The following is a 7,923-nucleotide window of genomic DNA, read 5'->3' as shown; positions in this document are numbered from 1 at the left end:
TTAGCCCATATGGGCTTATGCAGGTTTCTAAGTGGGTCTTAGGTGGTATCCAAATGGGCCATTTTATTTCAGAACCATGTGTGCGCCACCTGTGTTTGCCTATATGGGTTTGAACTGGGATCTGATTTGGCCTTAAGTGGGTACCAGCTGGGCGAATTATATGTGACCCATGTTTCTGTTGTCCCCTGCTGTCGATTGTTCATTCCTACAGATGGGATGCAGTGTTTCCAGTTTTCTGTAGTAGTTTCTTCAAGTGTTCATTATGACTGGATAGCACTTGATCTGTAGAGTCCTACATTACTATCTTCTACGATCAAGGGTTAGGGTACTGTAGCATGCCGTTTTTCATCATTTTTGAGGATTTGAAAAAAATGACGAAAATCAGGGGCAGAGTAGGAGGGAGGGGCCAGGCAGGGGGAGAGTAGGAAGGGGAGGGGCCCCCTTCCTACTCTCCCCATGCCTGGCCCCTCCACTTCCTACTCTCCCCATGCCTGGCCCCTCCCTCCTACTCTCCTCCTGCCTGGCTCCTCCCCTTCCTACTCTCCCCCTGCCTGGCTCCTCCCCTTCCTGCCCCCTCCCCTATCTACTCTCGCCCTAACTGACCACTCCCCTTCCTACTCTATCACTGCCTGACCCCTCCCCTTCCTACTCTCCCCCTGCCTGACCCCTCCCCTTCCTACTCTTTCACTGCCTGACCCCTCCCCTTCCTACTCTCCCCCTGCCTGGCCCCGCCCCTTCCTACTCTCCTCCTGCCTGGCTCCTCCCCTTCCTACTCTCCCCCTGCCTGCCCCATCCCCTACCTACTCTCCCCCTGCCTGCCCCCTCCCCTTCCTACTCTCCCCCTGCCTGGCCCCTCCCCTTCCTACTCTACCCCTGCCTGCCCCCTCCCCTATCTACTCTCCCCTGCCTGACCCATCCCCTTCCTACTCTCCTCCTACCTGACCACTACTCTCCTCCTACCTGACACCTGACCTACTATCCACCTACCTGACCCCCACTCTGACACCCCCTGACCTACTCTACCTGACCACCTCAACTACTCTCACAATTTATCTGACCCTTGAACTATTCTCCCCCTATCTAACCTGGTCTGCCTCTATTCTAGGTGTTGGTGATTTGAACCAACACCTTCCTACTAGGTATTCTATGGATATTATCTGATTTTTCCAGTGGGTCGCAGCTACTCTAGGTGTTGGTGATTTGAACCAGCACCGCCTACTAAACGGGCTCCAATGCATTGTCTATGGTAGGGAAAATCACTACGGGCGCAGTACCCTTTCCGGCCGCAACGTGGGTGCGGACGGGCCGTGGCGCTGTCCTAAACTTCGCTACCGATGCAATATATATCTGGCCACAGAGTGGTTGCGGATGGGCCGTGGCGCTGTCCTAAAGTTCACTACCGATGTAATATATATCTGGCCACAGAGTGGTTGTGGATGGGCCGTGGCGCTGTCCTAAACTTCACTACCGATGTAATATATATCTGGCCACAGAGTGGTTGTGGATGGGCCGTGGCGCTGTCCTAAAGTTCACTACCGATGTAATATATATCTGGCCACAGAGTGGTTGTGGATGGGCCGTGGCGCTGTCCTAAACTTCACTACCGATGTAATATATATCTGGCCACAGAGTGGTTGTGCATGGGCCGTGGCGCTGTTCTGAATGTCACTGCCGAATGACTCTGTTCTTCTTCTCTCGTTTTTTTTGTTATGATATTATTTTTCCTGCACGAGTCATCATCAGCTTTTTGTTACTTTATCGCAGCTAACGATCACATCGAGGTCCGTGGAATACTTTGTAATGAACAGCTGACTCTCTCGCGATTTTGGCGTTTAAGTTTTATATATTTTTGGACGAGATTAATGCCTGGATTTGTCTCTCTCTGCGTTTTTTATGTTTACGCCACATAAGAAACTGACAGCAGTGACGGTGACAAATATATTGTCTACCATACAACAGTAATACTACAACATAATGTGTGTGATATATTGAAATGCAATTTTAATTGTCATTTCAATATTTATATCCAAACTGTGGGTCTAACAGTAAACAAGCCAACTTAGTGTGCGGTGAGCTATGGCGTGAGCCAATGGGACTGTCTTGGGGGAGTGATTGACGGGTTGCTCCGTGTATAGTTAGGTTGAGAGAGCAGACCTGTCTATGACGCACACACGTAAATGCTGTCATTGCTGTCGTTGTATGGACGCTTATTCAATGATAATAAAGAGAGATCTTTATCAGTGGAACTACGTCTCTGCCTCCGGTTCTTGGGTTACAATACAGTTTAAGTGTACACTTGAATGGAAGCACCTTAAGGAATACAAATCATTGTGTGTACACTGTTTATACCCCTACACTGCTTACAGCAAAATACATCTGTTTAAATAAATTCTGTTATATAAACAGAGCAATACATTCTACATTTGTTCAAATTTTAGGATAGGATTTCAACTGCTGCTAGCCGATACATTTGCACTATATATTGTATCCCACAGTTTTTTGATATTGTATCCATTTTCAAATTTTCTTTGTATATAAGAGTTGTGTCATTTCACAGAGTTCAACTGAAATGTTTAAAAGTAATTTGTTGTGATGTTACATTGAAAGAAAAAGGGATGGTGTGATGTACTATGATTTATATAGACCAGTGGTTCCCAAACTTTTTCATGTCAAGGACCCCAAATTGACACTAATTAGCCCTTGTCCCCCCCATTTGAAAACATGCCAGGGAACCCCATAAGGGAAGATTTCTTTTTTAATGGCTCTAGCAGTGATTCTCAATCCGTTTAATTTCAAGGACCCCCATTTTGACATGCATTAGTCTACGGACCCCCATTTCTGCGATTTCTATCTCTGGGTCCCCCAATTTATATTTTCAAATCAATGTTAATTTAACTATGAGTGTACAAATGGAAACATTTGGTTCCATTCTTCATAATCATCATAACTAAATATAAGCAGTATAGAGTAGAAAATCAAGGTCAGAGAAATGAGTCACAATCACACTGGTACCATTAAACTCAACATATTTTATTATTTTACATCCAGGTATGCCATTACCAGGCAGTTAACTGATCAATAACTAACTTTAACTATGGATACATCTTCCATGAGGGGGAATCGAACTACAGTCTCCAAATCCCCTGCAAAGAAAAGTGATTGGGTGAAAAAGATGGCAAAAAAGATGAACTCTACATGGCAACAAAGGCAAGCCTTCGTTTCATTGGCTGTCCCGCTGTGCCGACTATCCGCGACCGGCCGCCGTGGGACCATCGGGAGTTCCTCCTACAGCTCAATGCTGCAGTAATTTGAACTTTTCAAGGCTAGAATAAAAAATAAAAACTCAAAAGCACCCGGAGACATCTGCTGAATGCCCAAAGGTGCCGTGGTGTAATGGTGTGGTGCGCTTGGCCCGTTGCCTCTGCTACAGTCAGTTGGCCGGTTCAAGTCCCATGTCATGACATCAAGGTGCTGGAGGACCATCAGGAGTTCCTCCTACAGCTCAATGCTGCAGTAATTTGAACTTTTCAAGGCTAGAATAAATAAAAAAAACTCAAAAGCACCCGGAGACATCTGCTGAATGCCCAAAGGTGCCGTGGCGTAATGGTGTGGAGCGCTTGGCCCGATGCCTCTGCTACAGTCAGTTGGCCGGTTCAAGTCCCATGTCATGACATCAAGGTGCTGGAGGACCATCGGGAGTTCCTCCTACAGCTCAATGCTGCAGTAATTTGAACTTTTCAAGGCTAGAATAAAAAATAAAAACTCAAAAGCACCCGGAGACATCTGCTGAATGCCCAAAGGTGCCGTGGCGTAATGGTGTGGAGCGCTTGGCCCGATGCCTCTGCTACAGTCAGTTGGCCGGTTCAAGTCCCATGTCATGACATCAAGGTGCTGGAGGACCATCGGGAGTTCCTCCTACAGCTCAATGCTGCAGTAATTTGAACTTTTCAAGGCTAGAATAAAAAATTAAAACTCAAAAGCACCCGGAGACATCTGCTGAATGCCCAAAGGTGCCGTGGTGTAATGGTGTGGAGCGCTTGGCCCGTTGCCTCTGCTACAGTCAGTTGGCCGGTTCAAGTCCCATGTCATGACATCAAGGTGCTGGAGGACCATCGGGAGTTCCTCCTACAGCTCAATGCTGCAGTAATTTGAACTTTTCAAGGCTAGAATAAAAAAGAGAAACTCAAAAGCACCCGGAGACATCTGCAGAATGCCCAAAGGTGCCGTGGCGTAATGGTGTGGAGCGCTTGGCCCGATGCCTCTGCTACAGTCAGTTGGCCGGTTCAAGTCCCATGTCATGACATCAAGGTGCTGGAGGACCATCGGGAGTTCCTCCTAAGGATCCGGAACAATTCTCTCTGTTTTACCCCTGCCCTTATTGGCCGCCCAAAAGCATGCAGGCTCCCATTGGCCCGTGAGTTCCAACCTCTCGGCCAACGGGAGATTGCCCCTGTGTTTCGATCGCGTTGCCACGTCTGCTCGTATCAAGCCTGGCTTCGTCCACTGAAAACGTTTTTATTTCGGGAACATTTTTCTGATTTTATTTGACTTGATTATGTTGTTCTTATTTGCTTGTTGTACTGTCACTGTTTTAATTATGATTGATTTTATTGTGTCACTGTACAGCACTTTGTAACATTGTTAAGAAAGGTGCTTTATAAATAAAATTTACTTACTTACTTACACAAGGCAGGTCGCTGGTTTCCGTGGCAAAACATGGCAACGACCCAGTGCGTCTCACAATGTTGTGATTTCTCTGCATGCATGCAATTAAAATGAATGACCATTAGGTGTCGTCAATGCACAGCGTCTGATCAATAGTTGAAATGTCAATTTTGATTGATTGATTGATTGAAATATTTATTAACAGTTTGCAGAATTACAGTAGGCCTACATTTCAAGCACAAACTCAATACAAAGACTGTTAACTGTGAGTGGACGACCCAATTAAGCCTTCCACTTGTTTACCAAAAGGGCATTGTTCAATTCATCAAAACATTTAGAGACAAACAAATAGACACTTAAATCAAATGTAAAATTCTACAGTGTAAAGACACCAATTTAATTATAAATGTCAATAAAGTTGAATATCTAAGAATATCAATTTAAAATGTATTATCCAATACAAATTTCCTTACCATTTTTAATGTTTTAGTTTTGTATTGCTATTTTTATTTGCTAATTGTAGATTGACCTACTTTTTGTTTCTGGCATTCCGCTGCTTGTTATTTTTTATTTTATTTTCATGTGAAGTACTTTGAGTTGCATTTTATGTATATCCATATAAAATAAAGGCGAAAGTCACAAAAGAAAATTGATCAGTTACAATTCCAGACTATGAAGAATCATTTAATAAAGGAATACTTCCAGATTCAGTTAAAGATTAGCTACAATAATTGTGATATTAAAAGTTAAATGCTCGTCATATGACATAACAGAGAGGAATGGGCCGGACCCTGCGCGCAGGGTCCGGCCCATTCCTCTCTGTTATGTATGCAACTCTGTCACATTCTGTCTCTCCCTCAGTCTCCACACTGGCCTCCCATATCCCATTCCAGCACACCCAGTTACCTGTCAACTACCTAATCAGCCCAGCAGTGAACACTTCTCCAATCAACCTGCTCACTATAAAACTGGACTCAGTACAAACACTCATTGTCAGTTCATAACCTGTGTCACAGATGTCCTGCCTGTTCATGTGTTGACTTTGATGTCATTCTGATTCATGCCTGATTCCTACCTGCATTCCCCTGTGTAAGATATCTCGTAATTCTTTATTAAATACTTTATTATTATACTCTAGTTTGTTGTGACTTTGCTCCTGGGTTCAACTCTGTCTGCATCCTTGACAACTAAAGTACTTCACATATTAAACTTTATTTATATAGCACATGTCATACATAAAATGCAACTCAAAGTACTTCACATGAAAATAAAATAAAAAATAACAAGCAGCGGAATGCCAGAAACAAAAAGTAGGTCAATCTACAATTAGCAAATAAAAATAGCAATACAAAACTAAAACATTAAAAATGGTAAGGAAATTTGTATTGGATAATACATTTTAAATTGATATTATTAGATATTCAACTTTATTGACATTTATAATTAAATTGGTGTCTTTACACTGTAGAATCCATTGTTGTTTGTTTCTGTTGCTTAACTCTGTTGCTTTAACTACATATAAGTGTCTATTTGTTTGTCTCTAAATGTTTTGATGAATTGAACAATGCCCTTTGTTCAATTCATGCCATACTATAGCACGCCGTTTTTCATCATTTTTGAGGATTTGAAGAAAATTCAAAATAAAAAAAAACATGGGTTATAGCCCATCGTTTTTTGAATTTTTGAAAAAAATGTTATCCTCATTTTTCATCATTTTTGAACATGGGCTATAGCCCCTACCGTACGGCATACTATAGCACGCCGTTTTTCATCAATTTTGAGGATTTGAAGAAAATTCAAAATTTCAAAAAACATGGGTTATAGCCCATCATTTTTTGAATTTTTGAAAAAATGTTATCCTCATTTTTCATCATTTTTGAACATGGGCTATAGACCCTACCGTACGGCATACTATAGCACGCCGTTTTTCATCATTTTTGAGGATTTGAAGAAAATTCAAAATTTCAAAAAACATGGGTTATAGCCCATCGTTTTTTGAATTTTTGAAAAAAATGTTATCCTCATTTTTCATCATTTTTGAACATGGGCTATAGCCCCTACCGTACGGCATACTATAGCACGCCGTTTTTCATCATTTTTGAGGATTTGAAGAAAATTCAAAATTTCAAAAAACATGGGTTATAGCCCATCGTTTTTTGAATTTTTGAAAAAAATGTTATCCACATTTTTCATCATTTTTGAACATGGGCTATAGCCCCTACCGTACGGCATACTATAGCACGCCGTTTTTCATCATTTTTGAGGATTTGAAGAAAATTCAAAATTTCAAAAAACATGGGTTATAGCCCATTGTTTTTTGAATTTTTGAAAAAAATGTTATCCTCATTTTTCATCATTTTTGAACATGGGCTATAGCCCCTACCGTACGGCATACTATAGCACGCCGTTTTTCATCATTTTTGAGGATTTGAAGAAATTTCAAAATTTCAAAAAAACATGGGTTATATTATAGCCCATCGTTTTTTGAATTTTTGAAAAAAATGTTATCCTCATTTTTCATCATTTTTGAACATGGGCTATAGCCCCTACCGTACGGCATACTATAGCACGCCGTTTTTCATCATTTTTGAGGATTTGAAGAAAATTCAAAATTTCAAAAAACATGGGTTATAGCCCATCGTTTTTTGAATTTTTGAAAAAAATGTTATCCTCATTTTTCATCATTTTTGAACATGGGCTATAGCCCCTACCGTACGGCATACTATAGCACGCCGTTTTTCATCATTTTTGAGGATTTGAAGAAAATTCAAAATTTCAAAAAACATGGGTTATAGCCCATTGTTTTTTGAATTTTTGAAAAAAATGTTATCCTCATTTTTCATCATTTTTGAACATGGGCTATAGCCCCTACCGTACGGCATACTATAGCACGCCGTTTTTCATCATTTTTGAGGATTTGAAGAAAATTCAAAATTTCAAAAAACATGGGTTATAGCCCATCGTTTTTTGAATTTTTGAAAAAGATGTTATCCTCATTTTTCATCATTTTTGAACATGGGCTATAGCCCCTACCGTACGGCATACTATAGCACGCCGTTTTTCATCATTTTTGAGGATTTGAAGAAAATTCAAAATTTCAAAAAACATGGGTTATAGCCCATCGTTTTTTGAATTTTTGAAAAAAATGTTATCCTCATTTTTCATCATTTTTGAACATGGGCTATAGCCCCTACCGTACGGCATACTATAGCACGCCGTTTTTCATCATTTTTGAGGATTTGAAGAAAATTCAAAATT

General features: G+C 41.1%; 1 protein-coding gene across 1 annotated transcript in view; it reads right to left on the bottom strand.

The window, feature by feature from the left end:
• The window catches only part of LOC308313451 (F-box/LRR-repeat protein 18-like), a gene marked incomplete at its 5' end in the record, with an annotated part of 64,407 nt that overhangs the window by 6,742 nt on the left and 49,742 nt on the right, over positions 1-7,923 (bottom strand). The gene's annotated exons all lie outside the window — the stretch shown is intronic.

Source organism: Protomyctophum bolini (genome assembly GCF_963924005.1).
Source record: "Protomyctophum bolini genome assembly, chromosome: 3".
Lineage (NCBI taxonomy): Eukaryota > Metazoa > Chordata > Actinopteri > Myctophiformes > Myctophidae > Protomyctophum > Protomyctophum bolini.
Note: the sequence above shows the minus strand (reverse complement) of the source record. Positions and strands in the feature narration are given on the sequence as shown.